Genomic DNA, 21,493 nt, shown 5'->3' on the forward strand with positions numbered 1-21,493 from the left:
TACCATAATGTTTGTTGAGGTCTATGTCATGCATGTCTACACATCGGGAGGTTATAACAAACAAATAAAGAACCCCTTAAAGGAATACGCCACCCAAAAATGAAATTAAGCTAGTCTCGGTCACCCCCAGAGTTAGAACAGTGAAAAAAACCCGGTTAAAATCCATCCGGGCATTCTCCTGCTTTGGGAGCAGCGATTTTAGCTTTAGCTTAGCACAGTTGCTGTAGATGAAGGGTGTCAGTGAGCACGTCCTCCAAAAAAGTGACCGAGACGTCTACATTTTTTTCTAAATATATCTTGGGAGCCGTGTGTTCAAAACGAGTACAAATCATAATGCAAAATCGAACGAGACTATTACCTGGGCAGATCTTTACTTGGAACTATATTCAGCCTCATCGCCGACGAAGCACCGCTAGCTAGGCGCAAAGTTCTCATGTAGCAGTCTTGTAAACTCCCAACTTCTAGATTCGACTGGAACTTCACGGGATGGGATTCAAGTGGTGCTACGTGAGAACTTTGCGCCTAGCTAGCGGTGCTTCGTTGGCGATGAGGCTGAATATAGTTCCAAGTAAAGATAATTGCTAATAGCTTGGTTTCAATCACGTGATTATTATGACGCGCCACGGCGGGACGATTTGAGATGGAGGGCAGGAAGTAAACAATCGACCACCGTCTACCGTTGCAGACAGTCTGTATTGTACTGATATAGACTCAATAAAAGAAGGCAATGAAGCCAAATTGGCCAGAGGACGAAAAAATAATCCTGCTAGAGGAATACAACAAATGAAAAACTATATTGAAAAGCAAATTTGGCTCACATATAATGGTAAAACAAAGAAATTGGGAGGAAATCGCCGCAAAAGTGCAAGACGTACGGTGGTGAGGTGGTGGCTAGCTACACGAAGTAGGCTACAACAAAGTTAGAAAATCTAACGGTTATGGCCAAGAAGGAGATGTCCTGCCTTGGGAGTGAATCAAATGGAAAAGGTAAGTTTAAAAAAAAAAAAAAAAACGCTTACGCTATGTTTATTAGCTGCATAGGCTACAAAAGATGACGTTAACTATCTAGGCCTAACTCATGCTTAGGTTGCCCATACAAGTTATCGTTATACAGACTTGGTAGGCCTAATTGACATAGATCATTCTCTTCTTAATTTGTCTTTTGTAATCAGTAATGGCGATTACGTTTTTCTCTAACGAACTTTTAACCTGATATTGCTTTCATTCTTTATGCTATGGATATGAATTATAATAATAGTCTATGATCAGCCGTTAACGTTAACGTTAGCTAGTCAACGTTAGCTAACTGACGTCCGTTTAAAACTTGCTGGCTTATAACCCGATTCTGGTTACCTAATGTTGGGCCTGCTAACGACGTTTATTCCATAATTATGAATATATTTTATTCAGGTTCATGGTCGCTGACATGCATTGGACGCACCCAGTGATGGGGAGTGCTGGTGGACAGGATCTGCGCGTCCTATCAGAAAGGTAGCCTAGTCTGATAACAATATATTTTCAGTTGAGTCTAGCAGCTAATTAAATGCGTTAGTGACCTTAGTGTTATGACTGTATAGCTAACCATCAAAACCTTCTGCAGTGAGTCAGACCTTCGGCAGTGAGCCAGTCAAAGAAATGAGTGAAGCGATAGTGCCCGTCATCCTGTCTATCCTCCGCCAGCCCAGCGTAAAAGAGACGGAGAGCGGAAAAGTAAGTTATTGATGCTACTGTGTTTCCTATTCAAATGTTAAGCCTACATATTATAATCCTAAACATATTGTATCAAATACAGATGTTCTCACTAAGTCGGCATATGCGATTTAGGCTTGGGTGGACTGGGTAGACCTGACACCAGACCTAATTAGGCTCTTGTTTCCTTTTCTTTTCATTACAGGAACAACGACGAATCATTGAATCAACAGAGGACTGTTGGCTCTCCAATAAGAAGTTTTGCTGTATCAGAGATGTAGAAATAGATACATTGCTTCAGAAAATTAGAAATAGATAAATTCGAAATAGAAGTTACATTGACATTGACTGACGAGGTCCTTCCATTTAATAAATACTATTCGTCATTAAATGTGTATTGCCATTTCATTTATGACATGCAATCAAATGAGTCGGACTGACTGTGATTCATAATAGTGATTTAATCATCTTCTGCAATTTAGTTGTTGACCATGGCGTAGCGCTCAGTGGATAGCCTAGGCTTGCAGTACTGTAGCCTATACGTCGTTCATTAACTGCACGAGTTTTGCACAGACTGAAGTTATAGCTCTCCTGTTGTATGGAATTGAAGATTAACACAATGATATCACTCACAACTAATAGGCTAGCCTACATATTTAAGTCAAACAGCCTCAGGCCTACAATTTAGACAACTTGCCTGAGGTCTGTCCCCGTTCCTGAAAGGTGTTTCTTTCATCCAGAAGAGGCGCGTCATGCGTGCTTTCAGGCCACTGTGCCACAACGTTGATTACCTTGCTTTCGTGATTACAAATGAACTGTATTGATGTATTTATTATTTATAAATTAATGATCGCCAACAGGCGTTTGAGACGGTGCATAGACGTTATGAATTATTACGCTGCAGACTGTGTGGAAGACGTCTGCCACCACAGACTGATCCTGTTGCATTAAAAACAGATATAGCCTATACGTCTGGTAGCGCACAGTTGCGGAAAGTACGGTGGTCCAACTCGAGACGGTAAGATAACTCACAAGTTGACTGCCGGTGAAATCAGTAGCCTGACCGCGCATCAATGTATCAACGGGGGAATACGGGTCAGTGTCGGCTGAATAGGCTGTATACGTTCGTTATGATGAATTGAACTCGGACATATTTTGAATACGCCCTAACTGATGGCCCCAAACTGTTTGTGCAAACGATTTAATGGTCCTTAATTCAGATTTTAAGGGAACATGTTAACTGAAGGTGCTTTGTGCAACCGGCTCCTGATCCAGCTGTTCAGTCCCTGCCCTCCATCTGAATTTCGAACGCTATTTTCGAATTTTGAAGTAGCATTGTGACACAGAGTGAAACCAAGCTATTGCTTAACGACCCGATTGTGATGTCATAGAGGCCAATGTTAAGTCTATGGGGAAATGTTTAACCCTCTAACCGCCCAAGGCGCCGTACGGCGACAAGCAACATCACTGATTAAAACAGACGGTAGATCCGAGTAGGGTGACAAATCGCCTTTGTACTCTCCACCACTAGTTGGCAGACATCCAGAGCTTCGATTCAAGCCCAAATTCGAGTAAAAAAGTTTTCAGGAAGTGCCTGCATTACTCGCGAGAAACAAAAAAAAAAGACGCATTTCCTGTTTATAATGCGGAAGTGAAATGCGCGATCGCTATGCACAAATTGAAGCAGAAAAACGGCAAATGTTAAAAAACAAAGTCGTGTGTTATGAAGTCTTGAGTCTGCCATTCACCTACTCTGATTCTGAAGGAGAATATCTGCCTTTTGGAGATTATGATCGGTCGTTCATTGACAGTGACAGTCAAGATGCGTCTGTGAATGGAGGTGGGTCTTTGCGTGTGTACGTCAATGTTTACCTGCAGCAATGTTGACCAAAGGGTTCAAATAAGCATGGTGTGCTTGGTGCCAGTGATAATCATGATGATAGTGTCTGTAATTGACATGGTACAGACAGCAGGTCTAGTAAAAATAGGGCTCTGAAGAACTACAAAGTCATCCGCGATAGGAACTGATTTGACCAGGCTACTTTATTATATAGTAACATAGGGATTGTGGTAATACTAATAGTTTACTATTGTTGGTTTACATGTGGCTGTGGTCCTGTTTGTTTGTTATGTTGGAGAAATTACAAAAATCAAAGTAAAACTGCTCAAATGTGTTCAACAATCAGTATTTACTGAAATGTGCATAATTTGACGCTATTGCCATCCTGTGACGTCATAATATGCAAATTAGATGAGTAAATGTACTCCCTTTATAAACTTTAGTTCATACTCAATGATTTTCACATTTACAGTAGGACTTTATCTCTGACCACTTTCAAGCCATGGCCTTTTGAAGTTTTTATGCAAAAATCCAAAAAAACCCGGGCGGTTAGAGGGTTAATAGTTTTTAATTTATAGTTTAAAAAGTATAAAACTTACAAAGTTGAATGAAGTGTCTAGGTTAAACGGTTCAAGCTGAATAGAAAAAATGAATTTGGTAAGCGGAATAATAATAAGAAGCCTAGGGAGAACAGTACAGTGCATTTTCATGCACTGTAACAAGCGTAGAGTGGGGGAATACACCCCCCTTGAGGAAAAATGTGGCATTACTGTGTAACAAAAGCTAAATGTGTTCTGAATTATTATCATGGTTATAAGTGGCAATGACATTAATTATAATCCAATTATGAAAATTGCCTAGACTTTATATTGCATTAGATTTTTTACAAAAATAAAATGTATACAAGGGGGCGTTTTACCCCAGCAGTGGGGCAAAATGCTAACCTGACTTTCGCCAGATCCTGTAGTTCGCTGTCTGCTTCACACAAGGATCTGGGACTTCTCGATAGGAGATGTATTTCTGAAGGCGGGTCCTTGTAAAACATCCTCGCATGTGATTCGATAAACCACTTGCCTGTTATCTTGAATGACGTGCTAGGCTTCTTCAAGCTCTTGCCAAACCCGGTCGGAAGAAGAGTAAAAACATCCTTGCCACCAATAAATGTCTTCAAAACTATTCTCTGTTAATCTTTTAAAGAATGAATACTCGATAGATTCGACAAAACGGTTGAAATAGCAGAATCAATGTCAGCACAAGACTCCTCGCTGCGTGCCGCCATTGTTATTTGAATCAAACACTCGCTTCGGCGCTCCTGATTGGTCGATTATTTTTTGATCACTGGCCCAGGGGTTTGGGTTGCCCTCGCGTCCAGACCCTTGTGTGGAGCTCAGCCTCTGGTGGAGCATGGCGGAACTACAAGGGTCTGGCGAGAGTCAGGCTAGCAAAATGCCCCCTCCTAAAAAAAAACCAATAGCTTCATACATAGCCAAATCAACAGACAAGCTGTTAAGCAATAAATCAATTGTAAGATACTATATTTAATTCATAGATTAGGTTTACCAGCAGCCAATTTACACCTTACCTAACCTAACATAGCCTATACTGACCACGGAAAATTACGACATTTTACTATGAAATCCGTCTTCCTTCAACTACGTCGTGAGTGTAAACTTCACAGTGGATATGTCCCGTCAATGGGATGCAGAGCAACAGTAAAAACATAACTTGACTGCATTTAGGCTAGTTATTATTATGCAGGGGTGTGATTCTTCCGTTTTTAAACGGAATTCCGTTTTTTTAGGCCTGAAAATGAGACCCACGCAATTCGTATAGATCCACTGAGGTTTTTTTTAGGGGGGGGGGGGGGTTCAGAGGTTTATTTCTGTAGCCTAAACACAGACCATTGCTTTATAATAGGCCGCTGACAATGACGACGGGTTTGGTGCTTCTTTCATTCATATCACTCCGCAAGCCTAGTCCGTTCTCTCACTAGTGGAATTCATTGAAAGTGAAAGCAGACGGGTTGATGAATGTTTGATGCAAGTTTGATGTGTGAGTGTGTGGTAAACTATTTGTTTCTTAGCAGAAGCCATGAAACGGTAAAGGTCAAATTATTTGTTTAAGTATTATTATTAAGTTAAGTAGTATTTATTAAGTCTTTGCTTCGCGTTCGCGTCCAGTTTGACGTGTCTGGATTTTCCGATAATGACGACAATCTCCTGGTGCTGATATTGACTTTTAGGCTGAATCCCAATACTCTATCTTACCCCTCTGTCTTACCCCTTCCCCTTGGTGTTGCGCGTTCATGTGAGATCAAGGGCCATCTCAATTCTCATTTTGATCGAGGGGGAGGGGTAAGGTTAAGGGTTAGATACCCCTTAAAACCAAGCAAGTTCGCGGGCTCACTTGAAACCAAGGGGAACCCACAACACACGGCAACAATGGCGGCCAAAGCACCGAGGGAGTCCCACAAATGTAAGTATTTCGTCTTAGATAGTTGATTATAAAATAACGACAGTCTTATTTTGTGTTGTATACAGTCGTATACATCTATATTGCAACCATGTTCTTAATTTAAACTTTTTTTTGAAATCGCTAGTTTGACAGGTAGCCTAGGCTATCGCTAGTTTGACAGGTAACAGCTGTAGCAGCTAATTGAATTAAGCTGCTAGGTCACTCGAGTCCGTAATTTACGCTGACTTTGAAACAGCTACAGGGTATTTTAGGCCTAAAACCCCCCTTGCTATTCTAAAATAACTATTAGTTCTAGGCGACACATTGATGTTACATATTGGCACTGCATCGAAGACGGTTATCTAACGTTATCTAGACCTAACGTTAATGGCTCGTGATATCGATATGCACCTTTGTCAAGTGCCTGTTGAACAGCCCGCATTGTGTTTTCGGCTTAAACAATTGATTTAAAAATGACCACAGTCTTGTTTTGTGCTCTGTACAGTCGTATACATCTATATTTGTAGGCATGTTCTTCTGAAACTTTTTAAAAAAAATCGCTAGTTCACCTGGTTGCCTAAACAGTCCCTCATTTCTCGTACTAGCAGCTAGAAGCATGTCTACGGTTAACAGTAGCGAAATCATATCATATCTTGATATCAGTGAATGACACTTGGCTACTTGCTTTTAACACGTCAACACATGTTTTACATATTGTCCTGTGTTATACAGGGACGCCGGAGGAAACCCGGAGGCTAATACACTATAGAGCGGAACATGACCACAAGTTTTTGAGGTCAAAATATGCCGCAAAGCAACAATGGGAGTGAGTTATGCGATCAGTGTTGTAGCCGTTAATTATTGTATTAGCATTATTGTAATCATTTGTAATTCATTCCTGTTCATGCACCTGTACATTGTTGTTGGTTATCCAGGACACTGGTGAAAGAAATGGGGTTGGATGGGAGAGCTACAGGGCAACAGGCTGCAAAGAAATGGGAAAACTTAAAACAAAAATATAAGGTATGTGAAAAACCCTACATCTTCTAAATGCAAGGCAATGAATGCATACAGTATAAGTTATAGTTATTATTTAGTTTTGTATCTGTTGTGTGTTCTACCAGGAACTGCGAACACCCAAAACTGGGTCAGGCACAGATAGGGGGGAAGTGACCGCTGCAACTTGGCAGTTCTACGAGGATATGCATGAGGTGCTGGGTGCTAGGCCCTCACTCGACCCTCCTGTAGTGGTTGCATCCTTTTCAGCAGATCCCACATCAATTCTCATGGTATGTAATGACTACATTGAGTGGTGTGGATTTTTTGAGTAGCAGAATGTGAACATGTTCTTATTGCAATGAGCAGTCTCTCTTACTGTCTGTCTCACACACACACACACACACACCCACACGTGCGCGCGCGCACACACACACACACACACACACACACACACACACACACAGTCATAACTGAAAGTGTTGCCATCCCTTGTTGGTTGGTTTCTGAGCGAAACTCGCACACTTTTGAAGTTTCTGATGTGTGTTTGGGGAAATCAATTGATGTGTTGAGTTATTGAAAATAGTCTTCAAAACTTCAAAAGTGTGAGTTTTGCTCAAAAACCAACCAATCCTAAGGGGTGCCAAAACAGCCATGACTGTGTGTGTGTCTGTGTGTCTGTGTGTCTGTGTGTTTGTGTGATATATTCTACATACATACATATACACACACACACACACACAAATATGTCACAGGACCACAAACATCACATTAATCAACATTTATCTTGTTCCATTAGGAAATTGTTGAGCCCTCATCCCCACCCAGCCCCTCTGCACCCAGCACCTCTGCAACCAGCCCCTCTGCACCCAGCACCTCTGCAACCAGCCCATCTGCACCTAGCACCTCTGCAGCCATGTCCAAAACCTCTACCATGGCAAGCACCACAACTCCCTCACCTAAAAAAAAAAGAAAAAAACTTCCTACCATCCTGGATTTCCTTGCTGAGGAGTCCAGCAAGGAGCAGAAGCGCCATGAGGAGAGCGAGGCCAAGACTGAGAGATTCTTGGCCCTCTTTGAAAGAATGGTGGATAAGCTGTAGGTTTTTTTTTTTTCTATTTGCACAATTATTTTGAGTTTTGTACAGTAATATTCCTTTTTTTTACAGTTATGTGCCCTTCATTGTTATTATTTATAATTATTATTTATATATATATATATATATATATATATATGCACACGCATGTGTGCCAGTTAAGTTATTGTTGTAATGGTTTTGTTTTTTAATTGTTTTTAATGTGTTTGCCCATCAAATATTGTATTTGGGCAATAAAAATATATTTTGGTTGAAAGACAGTGTTTCTGAACATCTGTGACATTCGAAATAGTGATGACTGAAAAGGATATACAAAACACTGTGCACTGTGTATTAACCGATTTATTACGAACAGCACAACTGTACATACTATATACATATATACATATGACACTCATGGCGCTGGAACATTTCCTGAAACTAGGGCAGCCAGTCTGTTCCTTGTGTCGTTTCCTGATGTTTCATTGCATGCCAAGGGTTCACGGGGAGGTTGGGGGTCATACCGATCTCTTAAAATGTCCTCATCTGGAGCCAGAGTGTCGCCATTGTCCATACACACATTGTGCAAAAACGCACATGACGCTATAACTTGGGGTGCAAACGTGGGCTTCACCTCTAAAGCTTTGAAAAGCGTTGACCTCCACCTGGTCTTCATCATTCCAAATGCCCTTTCAATTATGCTGCGTCCCCGTGACTGATAATAATTGAACCTCTGTTGGATTGGTCCTTGCACTGGCTCCTTAAATGGGGTGATGAGGCAAATGGGATTCTGGAGACAGGGATAACCACCATCACCCAGCAGGATGTAGCCAGCAGGGGGATACCGTCTTGCGGTGTAAAAATTACTGTTTTTCATGATTGAAAAACAGTAATTTTGCGTGTCGTGGACAGATCCCGGGTAACCAACATAAATGTCAAGAAACTTTCCATTTGATTCACAAATTGCCTGCATGTTAACAGAGTAAAATCCTTTATAATTTAGGTAGTCCAACCGGTGACGTTGTGGTGGCTTTACACGAATGTGACTGCAGTCAATTGCTCCAACCACATTGTGGAATGCAGGGGTTCCAGATATGTTAACAAATCCCTGACCAATTGCAGGGAGATCTTCTGTTGGAGGGAAACAGATGGCTCTCCCCAGATTGTCCCATATATTCTGTGCCACCCTGTGTATCAGCCGGTGAACAGTAGCCTTAGGGACATTAAATACATGGGACACCACTCGATAAGACAGCCCGTGTGCCAGCCAATATGTGTAAATGAGCACTTCAAGTTCACTACCCCAGCCATGGTCCTGCTCCCTGTGTAAGAGCCTCTGCAAACTGCGCATTGCTGTTCTGCTGAGGCGGAAATCCTGCCTCAGCTCTGCCTCGACATCAAAGCAAATGCGCAGTATAGGCATGTTGGCGTTGATGGCACAGTATCTTCGTGCTGGAGCACCAGTCTGGAAAAGAAAACCATTACACACCATTAATGAACTGAGTTGGGACAAAAAAATGCAATTAAAAAAAACTACTTTAAACTGTTTACATCTCCCCTTCCCCACAACAAAGCACATAGTGGCTATAGTTAACATCTCGCCTCCCCCTGCATAAAGAACATATTACTAGCAGTGGTGTAGCCTAGTCTGTTATATCATCACCCTATCGGTAGGCTATACCTACTTAAAATAGCCAAGGATATGTATTAACATTTTGGGTTGATCACAGTATACCCATTACAGCTAACCAGACCACCACTGATCATCGTGCATCGATAGCCAATAACGTTAACCGTGTTAGGTGTTAGGTGCAGTGACCATGTAACATTATTGTGTAGGCCTACAACGAAGTTTATTTTAGAACAGCAACGGGGGGTTGTAGGACTAAAATACCCTGTAGCTGTTTCAGCGTAGGCTCTACGCACTCGAGTGGCCGGCCTAATGCTTAATTCAATCAGCTGTTACCTGTCAAACTAGCGATTTAAAAAGTTTAACCAAATTTAACCAAGTTTCAACATGGTTGCAAATGTAGATAGGCTATATACGACTGTATAAACCACAAAACAAGACTGTCGTCATTTTAAAATCAATTCTTTAACCTGAAAAATACAATGCGGGGCTGTTTAACAAGCACCACTGGTGACTAGGTGCATCGATATCACGAGCCATTAACGTTAGATAACTGTGTTCGGTGCAGTGCCCAATGTAGCCTAACATCATTGTGTAGGCTACAACTACGTTTACAGTTACCAAATATTACTTATAGTCATAGATATGTACTGGGTTCCATGTCATGTAATAACATGTCATGTAATTTAGAAAAACAAGTAGCTAGGGGCGTGTCGAGCTCAGCTGTTGGGCTACTCAGCTGTTAGCTACTGTTTTGCTTAGCTAGTTCGGTTTAATATAACGATGTTTGAAAAAATCAATCCATACATACCATAAACTCATCCACCAGCAAGCTCAGGCGTCGCAAACTTCTTCTTCTCGTTTGGTTTCTGCGATTTGTAGCAGACAATCTCAAGAACAGAATCAGCGCCCAGGCAAACATTGTACTCGCAGCCACCGGCATCTTCGAAGTTTGTTGTTTTGGCGCCTCTGGTGTCGTAGAAGCCAGCTGAGCTCGCGACGATGTATGATGATGTAACAGAAACCAAGGGGTGTCCCAATTCATAGGGGTATGCTTTCACCCCTAGCCCTAACACTTCGTTTTGAGAGGCAAGGGCTAGGGGCAAGGGGAAGGGGTAAGGTGAAGGGGTAAGATGAGTATTGGGATTGGGCCTTAATTTCTGCGCGTGTAAACTAGTCTAGGCTACTGTGCTTGAAGTTAGCTGTGACAGACTAGCCTACTGGTTTTCATCGTTTTCACCACAAAGCCCGTCTACCTTAGCTTAGGTCTACTAAATTGTTTAGTTAACACCTGTCATTCCGCGTTTGTCCAGCCGTTCACCTCCGTGCGCCCCAGGTCATTCAAAACATATTTCGGGATAGACATCTCACTATGAGAAAACGTATTATGATAGTGCTAAGAGATTGACACTTTGGCATTCTTGGTAAACATCAGTCTTGCACATAATATTGAGCTGATTTATTTTAGTGGAAATGGCCTATTGTAGCATTGTGCTGATACATGGAAAAAAGTTGCCTATTTAAAGGCACATTCTGAATTTTAATTCTAGCTCTCCATTGAGTGTGTGCACTTGAACAACTATGTAGCCTATACCAGTAGGGCCTGCCATTTATTTTAGGAGGAGAGGAGGACATGTTACCTTGGAAGGATTGGGAGTGGTGCAATTTGATTTTCTTTCCAACTTAAATATCAAACACCTAGAGCAAGCTACTGATGAGGTTTGGCGCTGTTTTGAGCACTGTTAGTGGTTTAAAAATGCGATTTTGAAAGCGTGTGGCTCCAATCCCCATCCGCACCCACTGTTTGCGATTTTGGGCTGTCGGTCCTGCCCGTGCTAGCTCTGTACTGCGTGATGAGCGAAAATTACTTCCTCCACGGCTTAGTTGATGTATTTTCATTCAGAAAATAGCTTTATTTTCAATTTCCGCCAAACTTACACTTTAAGCAGGCCAGATCCAATAGATACCTGATATCATTCGTCCCAGTTGCTGTTGGAATTCTTAATAAGCATTAAGTCATTAGGTCATTTAGTTACTTTTTGCCTTTTAGCCTTTAGCCTTATCAATGGACCTGACTACTGATGCTGCTTTTTGTTTGTATTGTATGTGTGCTTGATTGTATGATTGTATATTTATGTTGACTATCAGCTGTGCACCAAATTGCCCCTTGGGGACATTAAAGATAATCTAATATAATCTAATCTAGGCCTACTGCCCTGCCCTTTTTCATTGCCATTTTTTACATTTATGTAATAGTGGAGGCCAGCGTTAGCCTACACTTGACCACTCACACTCATTTAGACAAAATATGTCAGGGAACGCTAGCACGACAGCAAACTTTAGCGTTCATCCAGTTATAACAAACAATCGCTACATAGTTTCCTATGAAGGGTCAAAGTAACAATAATTAAAAATAAAGTAAATTACAAAGTAAAATGTCATGTAAGTCATATCACTAAGTATCAAATTTAAATCTATCAACGATTATTAAATGTAATCTAATTTGAAGTTTAAATCAATGTCATTTGAATTTTGAATTACATTAAACTTTAAATCAATTGAATAAGAAGTTGAATTAATTTGAAGTCATACATCACATTTACATTTCCCTGTTGTTCTCATTTTGAATGAGACTTAACATTTCAGCCTCATGCAATTCCGTGCGCCACCATTTAATTCGAACGTCTTTACTTCAGACTTTGGACTTTGGTACTTCAAGGTTGTACTGTCACCTGTCAATCATGCTATGTCCCCCGCCCCCCGCCCATCCACTGAATCTGAGTTGATTTATCAGGTCTTTTGTAAGACTCACTCACGGCGAAATTATCACCACGTTGTACACTGTAGCCTACACAGAGGTGGGAGTAACAAAAAAAACAAATCAATGGCGGTGGCTCCGTGGGTCGTAACTGGAAATATTGAATGTGAATAAAGGTTTCTTGACCACTTTTAATGGCTTATTTTGATACGGTTTATTGTTTATATGCTAAACAAATGTGTTCAGGACACACTATCATTGAAGGTTAACTTGTTAGCTTGTTAGCTTGTTGACCCATTATAACCAATTGAAAACACATAGCAAGCTAGGCGACTAGATAGTTATAGCACGCTGATATGAACTGTGGTGTTTCTGTAGATTATGAATTGTTGTCAACATGAAAACATTCAAACGGATTTTTGTGTGTATGCCACTTGAACATACTTGGGCTAAATAAACCCCTGAATGTAATCTGAAGCACTGGACTGTCTAGTTAACTAAACACTAAGCTAACCACTAACCACTAAGCTAACCACTGAGCCGAAACGCTAGGTGTGTGACAACTGGACAACACCCCCTGGGTGAAATTTTAGCAGGCGTATTTCGCGCAAAGACAGTAGAAGATCTTGCATGGTGACATGCTCTGTGGAAACCCAGCGTCAGACGAAGGACGAAGGCTCTGGTGATGGTGATGAAGTGGGGGAAACTATTACTAAAGAACTGATCAATCGACTCAGATTCAGTGGATGGGCGGGGGGCGGGGGACATAGCATGATTGACAGGTGACAGTACAACCTTGAAGTACCAAAGTCTGAAGTAAAGGCGTTCGAATTAAATGGTGGCGCACGGAATTGCATGAGGCTGAAATGTTAAGTCTCATTCAAAATGAGAACAACAGGGAAATGTAAATGTGATGTATGACTTCAAATTAATTCAACTTCTTATTCAATTGATTTAAAGTTTAATGTAATTCAAAATTCAAATGACATTGATTTAAACTTTAAATTAGATTACATTTAATAATCGTTGATATATTTAAATTTGATACTTAGTGATATGACTTACGTGACATTTTACTTTGTAATTTACTTTATATTTAATTATTGTTACTTTGACCCTTCATAGTTTCCTAACTGTGACAACATGACAGTTTCTATACCGGACAAGATAGACTAATGTTACACTGTAAATTGTTGATGCCCATCCATACATGACACTGCAGGTGGTCTTGTGTCTTTATTAAAATAGGGGGTGTTTGCAACATAGGCCTACTGTAGATTAAGCATAGACACGTATATAAACTAATGAGTAGGCCTACAATACTCTATGCTACACTACCATAACACATTCAGAAACACACTTACCTTATACCGTGTTGTTGGAGTCTTCTTCGTATCGTCCTTTCTGACACTCCCTGCTCCTCTGCAATTAATTTAGCGCTGCATCCGGAATGGACACTATATTCCAAAGAGTCCAAATTTATATTTACAGACGGACGTCCCGACATGTTTTGCAGCAACGCAATCTTTGAAAATACGCTTCTGAATCATAGACCTAAAAGAAAGTTCTGAATGAATGAATGCTAGCACTAGCTTTTAGCTTCTGATGTAAACCTTCCGATCGTCATAGAAACCGCCCGCGACGCCCACCAAAATAGATTGTTCCCCCAAGCAGCAACCAATCAGCGGCTAGGTCCCGCCTTGATGAGCGACTGACGTATTATTTCTTGGCGCATTGCAACACTGGAATGTAAATGTAAATGTAAATGGCAATGTAAATGTCAATGTATATAGGCTTTGTTTTTTACATTTAATCTTGTATTTATTTATTTCACATTGTATTTATTCATTTCAACTTTTATTCATTTATTTCAACTTTTATTTATTTATTTCAACTTCTATTTATTTATTTCATTTTGTCACAAAAGACATTCCATACCACTACGACAATTGGACGTCAATGTCGGAGTGTATGTCGGAATGAACGGCGGATACCCCCCCCCCCCCCCCCCTTCACCTCTTCCCTGTTTCTGTTACCCTTGGGAAGAGGTATGCTTTATGTCTAATTCATTCTTCTAAATCTAATCTTTATCCTCTTACTACATTGCCATCCACCACTTTTAAAACTATAATTTAGCATATTACTTCTTTGTGTACATTTCCCTATATGTATTGTAGCAGTTACTTGTCTGGTTTAATGTATTTTGTAATATTATAGAGTCACATGGTGTAAAATAAGCCTGTGGCTAACTAACTGGTTATTACCATATTACAAGCCTGTAGCTAACTAGCTAGCAGCTAGTTATTACTGTACATTACACTGGTTAGCGATTGACAGCTAACAGTTAGCATCGCTATTTAGCAATGTTGTTTGTTGCTTTTATAGGAGTTGGGAAGGGAGCCAAAGACTCAGCTGTGTACTGTGTGCATGTTTTGCAGGTGTGTCATTATTTTTCTATTAATTTATCATGTTCTATGTTTATGCTGTGTGGTCCTGACGTTAGCTATTTTTACGTCTATGCTAGCTCCCGCTAGCTAGCGAGCTAACTAGCTAGCTCACTGTATCTCAATGGGAGGCTAGGCTAAGCCAGGCTGGGTTTTTGTGTTTGCTTGTTAAAATTAATTTCTAATTCCTAACGAATTGTTTAAGGAGATTAATGACGTGTATTTCTTAGGTTACCTGTGTGTCTTCCCTGTTTCTGTTTCCCTTGGGAAGAGGAGTTGGGAAGGGAGCCAAAGACTCAGCTGTGTGTGTGTATGTTTTGCAGAATAAAGCGAGCTTTGATATTGTCAGCCTGTCTCACGTCAGTCACTACCCAAACAGCCAATCACAACGCAGAGTGAAATTCCACCGGTCACACATCTCAGCTGCCCTGCAGCTTCTGAACAGTGTCCTACCAGCAGAGAGGTTTTTCCAAAGTCAGGAGGGTCCACAAGTCATAATGACTGATGACTGCCTGGCCTTAAGACTGTCCCTCAATGCTGTCTATCCAGGGGCCACACTCATCCTATGTGTCTTCCATCTGCTGCAGGCCATGTGGAGGTGGCTGTGGAATTCCCACAATGGTGTGGCCAAAGACCATTGGTCATACTTGATGACCTCCTTCAGACGGATTGTGTATGCTGGCACCCCATCCTCCCTGGAAGACAGCTATAGGATGGCGTCTCAATACCCTACAGCTCAGAGGTACCCAAAGTTCCTCCAACATCTTAAGGAGGTCTTTAAGAGGAAGGAAGAGCTATCTGCCTCCAGAAAAAACTATACCACCGGAGGTAATCACACAACTATGTTGAGAGCGCAATGCACATTTTAAAAGAGAAGATATTCTACCGTCTGAAGGCCTACAACGTCACTCAGATGGTAAGCTTCGTCATCACTCGGCTGGAGGTTTACTACATCCGCCGCCTAACAGATGTTGCAAATGGCAGAGTGAGGAGATCAAAGCCAATATGCAGCATGCAGATGTTGACTGTGAAGCGATTGTTCAAGTACGTATAACTGCTTCCCTCTTTTCCCTCCTGTTTTCTATTACTAAACTATTATCTACTATTCCATTATAGATATTTTTATGACTGTAACTGGGTTTTTGCTTGTTTATTCAGGAGGATCAAATGAATTTCATTGTTCCTAGTTCCTCGGGCCATGACAAATACAATGTCAACATGGAAATCGGCTACTGTTCTCGCCCACTTGGTATCTCTGGTGGAACATGCAAACACCAGAGTGCTGTAGCAATAAAGTTCAGTGTGCATGACAACTTCCTCCGCATTTCAACGCCTGCCATAACATGCATAACATGCTCATCCCAGTGGCTGACTGACTTAAAGTGCTAGGTAGCTAGGTAGCATTAACCTGGAACCTTTAGGCTAATTAACTCGCCAAATAATTATGTCGGCTTCAGTCAGTGAGGGACATGTAAGTGATGCATTAGACAACAGTACAATGTCTCGTTTTACCACCATTGCTTACATTTAAATATTAAAGCAGGGACAACCGGACCTGCGACAATACAGGCTTGGTTCAATTGTATGCCATTGTTTTCGAAATTGAAAAACCTCCACGACGTCCTTGGTCCCTTCCCACCGCTTTTTAGTCAAGATGGCGTCCGATTAGTGCGAGTAGGGTCCATCGTTCCACACTGAACTTTTTAACCGTTTTTAGGACGTCATCCGGGTACCTTCAGTGCACTGACTTTTTGTGTTCAGGGATGTGATTTTTCCGGATTTATCCGGATTAAAAATGCCACCCTCGTGAATCATGCAAATTGGGACCACCCACCACCCCACCCCACTCCACCCAGTATCAATAATGAAAAAGTTCATTATGCATAAAGTGAGAGTAATCCTCATTTGACCCGAGTCACGTAAGACGCAACCGCGTTAGCCAGTTGGAACGTATGCAGCCGTCACGCCACCCTTGTGTCAAGTAGGCAACCAGTGTCTTCTTGTTCAGTTGACAAGAGGATCGACATCTGGATGATTCAGGTAGGCCTATTCTAAATTTGTTTTCATGAATTTGTAAGCTGGTCTTTTATCTGATCATCAATTAAACAATTAAGTTAATGTCCAAGATTTGCCACGGTGGTATTACAGTTTTTCTCAAATGCTAAAACACATTTCACAAACGTTTCCTCCATGTTCCCCAATGTCTAAACACAATACCCTTTTCTAAAGCTACATAAGCACAATCACACCTTCTCACTTCAAAACTCAAACTTTAACACCAAAAGAGCAGCTCAAGGCTTTAAAAAATGTAAACACTATAAACATAATTACACACTACAGCAAAACAATTGAAAACACAATGCTCAATTTGTGAGAAGGTTCTTTGTTTCATAACTGCCATGCATGCCAATTTTAAAAACTTTAGAGTAACGGATCTTCTTAGATCTCTGCAGAGGATTAGGCATTTGAAGACTTCTTTTCCAAAACGCTATATCCACCATTTTACTAATTTTCATAAATATATATTTTAAATTTTGTTTTTCAAGTAATCTCAGTGAAACTGTATTGGTACGTGTAGTTACAGTAATTTATCTTTACTCAATAAAAACAAAACAACTGCATTTTTATTACCTGAAACACACAATTACTGTAAATAAAGTAGCATGATTTGTTACAGCACAGTAATGTCTATAAAATTTAAGATTTATAGCGTTTTGGAGAAGAGCTCTTCATTTAGAGTTGTGAGTTTCATATGAAGAGTACAGAAAATTCTCCAAGTACACTACTGTAACACAACTCAATGCTAAATGTGCATTAGCAACAAGTGTCTTCATTTTTGAGTCGTTGTGTGTAATAAATGACGCCAGGTGTGTTCATTGTGTTTGGTTATTGCTGACTGTGGCAAGCATTTTGCATCACATGAGCTTTCATTTGAGAATATGTTTTGCAACATGTATTTTAGCAAGGAAAAATGTGCTTAGATTTATGAGAACGGAGGATTGTGTTTTGTGAATTGTGTCTTCATGTGAAATGTTTATGGTATTGAAAAAATGTGGCTAGATTTATGAGAACAGAGGATTGTGTTTTGTGAATTGTGCCTTCATGTGAAATGTGTTTATGGTATTGAAAAATTGTGGCTAGATTTAGTAAATGTGTTTAGACAACTGGTCATTTGGTTTAGAGGATTGGCTTTTGTGTTTTAGCATTTGAGAAAAACTGTAATAAGGTATTGGGAATTTGGGATGAGGGAAATATGTTACGGATTTAGATTGCTCAAGGTTTAAAAAGGGTTGGGGTCTTGGTTCGAACTTCGAAGACTAGCAAAGGTTATTCAAATGACACTTGAAATTATTATTTGATACTGTCTCTGTGTCTATTATTAGACACAGAGACAGAGAGAGAAACTTTCATGCCAATAAAGCTTTATTGAATTGAATTGAATTGAGAGAGAGAGAGAGACTTTTACAAACATTTAGTCCAACCACCTCATTGTACTATACAAATAGTTCATATAACTAAGCCTATACACGGCTTACAAATAAGTGAAATTGTATCTCTCTCTTTACAGGTCACTGCTGCTGAGCTAGCACATGTGTATCATACAGTGAACCACAACTTGAGCTATGACTGTGGGCTTAAGCTCTGTCACCAAACACTGAGCGATTCTAATATCGTCAAAAAGATGTCCTGTGGGAGGACAAAAGCTGAGGCACTGGTCACAGAAGTCCTTTCCCCAAAGGCAGTACAAGAGGTGATCAACAAATTGAATGTAGCTGAGAATCCACGTCCATTCTCTGTTCAAACTGATGAATCAAACAAGGGCAATCGCAAGATGTTTCCCTTGGCTGTGCAGTTATTCACTGCAGAGAGCGGAGTCATGAACAAGTTGATAGATTTTGTTGAAAATCCAAATGAGTCTGCTGAGGGAATAGTCACTACAATTCAGAGCTCTCTGTGTATTATGCTTGACAAACAAAAATTAGTAATGCATACATCTTCATGGATGAAGTCCTTACCTTGATGGAAATCCATATTTCTCTGTCGAGTAGGCAGTAAGTTAATTGGGTCATATGTTGTAAGGTGATCACACAGGCACCTCACCCATTTCCACTAAATAGTGGTCCATTCTGGAGACTATTGTGAGCTTAATTTAATAAAATGTGCAGATTCTTTTCAGGAGTATAATAATGTATAAGAATGGCTAAACGAGCTTGCTCTAGAAGAACAACTAAACATGCTTGCTTATGCTCTGTACCTACCTTATGAGCTTGTGATTGGTGTCAATATGGACTAATGACCGAGGGCCAGGAACGGAATACGTTCGTCGCATGACACATCCCAGGTTTAACATTCTGTGAAGAATGCCTGCTACATCTACACAGTGCATCGACCTACTCGGCGCCATTGCACCCTATGACCCATGGCCCTCAGTTGTCCTCTCATCAATCGGTAGCCTACAATTTTAAAAGAAGGGAAGGGATTTATCTTAAATGTACAACAAACCCTTCAACAGTCAGAAAGATGGCAAAAACAGATCCCAAGAGCAAATCTTGTTTAGTGCAGCTGTATTACAGTATGTGGACATTCTGATCCTCTAGTACTAGTATGGACAGATGCAGTGGTAATTCCAATAATTATCTCTACACTGAACTTCAAATATTGTTCTATTGCTGTAGCTGTACGTATGTTAATAGCTTAAATATTGTTAAGTCACATTGGATAAACGTGTCTGCCAAATAAATGTAACATACCATAATTGGGCAAAGCAGCCTTGATTGTTGAAACAATCTGGTCAAGTTCATCATCATCTATTTTACTGTATGTCTCTGTGATGCTTAGGTCCCAGACATGCATCCGACGGTGGAGTGTGGCTTTTGATACCCCAATCAGTGTTGCGATGCATGCAACAGGCATGTCGTTCAACGTAGTTTTTGGCAATTTCAATTCTTGGACGCCCCATGTTACCAGGAACCACATCAAGGAAAACTGTGCATCTCTGATCGTCTTTTTTGTCACGGATGAGCCTTACCAAATTTTGCAACATCACAATTACCTATTGGAAGTTATTCTGCATTATTCAGTCGTAGGTTTCTCGTAAGTTCACAATTCAGAACAAAAAAAATTGACATTACTCCCACTTGTTTCTAAAATGTCTGATTGACAAAAATTGCTGTTAACACTTGCAATTTCAACAGACATTTACTTTTTTTGCTGTAAAACTGGTTGGGCTGGGCATTTAAGACACTCTCGTGTTTTAATTGGATACGCCTTCCAGATTGTCCATCTAGGCCTACGTGAGTCTACTGTGCCGACCAAATTAATTCTTCATTGATGGTATAAGTACACGATTTATTTTCTAATTAATGAACAATTAGTCTACTATTTTAACTAAAAACAACTGCTTTCTGGTAACTAATATTTTTGTGGAAAACAACAATATATGGCTAATTTTGTAAAAAAAAGTTTCTTTTAGCAGGACAGCAGGACTCAATGGCACCTTCTGAAAGCAGATTTTTGTTTAGCACTAAGTTAGCACAAGTTGACACAAACAGACTATGCTTACCTCTTCAGGGAACGGTGTGTGACTACTCAGTGAACAGAGGAACTCTAAATAGTCCAGGTCCAGAAGCTAGTGGTGGGCGATACTGTAAAATTTGATATCGATCCGATACCAAGTACATATAGGGTCAGTATTGCCGATATCGATACCGATACGATACTTTTTACTTAAAAATATATATTTCATGTAGGGGAGAACTATGTCATTATGAATGAATGATCAATTCTTTAGGAAATAATTTTTATTAACCTATTGAAGTGCACAAAATTATTAGCACTTTATTTATTTATTTCCTCAGCATTAGGTCATGTGAGATGGTTATGGCCAGTGAAAATAATAAGAGTTTTTGAACGTTAATGTCACTAATGCTGATTATTCAATGATTCATTTAAATTGAAAAATGTAAAATACTTTCATAGAGGAGCAGCACATTGAATGAGAGACATAGCCTATTTTGCTGCAAGTGATACTGCTGCAAGTTGTGATACCATAAAAATACCATTCGATAGGCCTACTGTGGCAACACTACAAACCTCTACAAACACTTAAAAACACATGATAAGGAAAATGACAACGAAACTACGAAAACGAAGAGAGGAGGAAAATCCATCCACTTCCAGACCCACGGCAGGCAGAGACAGAGTTCGTTGGCAGAGTCATTTCAGAGAGGCAGAGAATACCCAGGTAGATTCTAGTAAGAGTAGGCTAATAATATTTTACTCGTATTGAGTTGCAGCAGTGTGAATAAATAGTTGGACGTAGTTGCAAGCCGTGACAGAGCATTCAATATTTTTATCGCAGTTGTAAGGTTTTAGAACGTTGTGGCTCGTCTCGTCGGAAATCTTTGATCTGAACTCTAGCCTTATCATGTGTTTTCAGTGTTTGTAGTGTTGCCATAGCATCAAATGGTATTTTTACATGTATCACAACTTGCAGCAGTATCTTTGCGCAGTAAAATAGCTCCACACAGTGCTTCTCTTCCTCTAGGCTGTCTCTCATTGTTGTCAGCCCATTCAATGTGCTGTTGCTCCTCTACGTGTTACGCTA

The 21,493-nt window shown here is 40.3% G+C and overlaps 1 long non-coding RNA gene across 1 annotated transcript; it reads left to right on the forward strand.

Moving 5' to 3' along the window:
* Positions 1-1,410: 1,410 nt before the first annotated feature.
* Positions 1,411-1,907, forward strand: LOC134072658 (uncharacterized). The gene is made up of 3 exons (XR_009937189.1): positions 1,411-1,491; positions 1,601-1,710; positions 1,895-1,907. It is a non-coding gene; the product is annotated as an uncharacterized LOC134072658 (long non-coding RNA).
* The last annotated feature ends 19,586 nt before the right edge of the window (positions 1,908-21,493 follow it).

Source organism: Sardina pilchardus, chromosome 24 (assembly GCF_963854185.1).
Source record: "Sardina pilchardus chromosome 24, fSarPil1.1, whole genome shotgun sequence".
NCBI lineage: Eukaryota > Metazoa > Chordata > Actinopteri > Clupeiformes > Clupeidae > Sardina > Sardina pilchardus.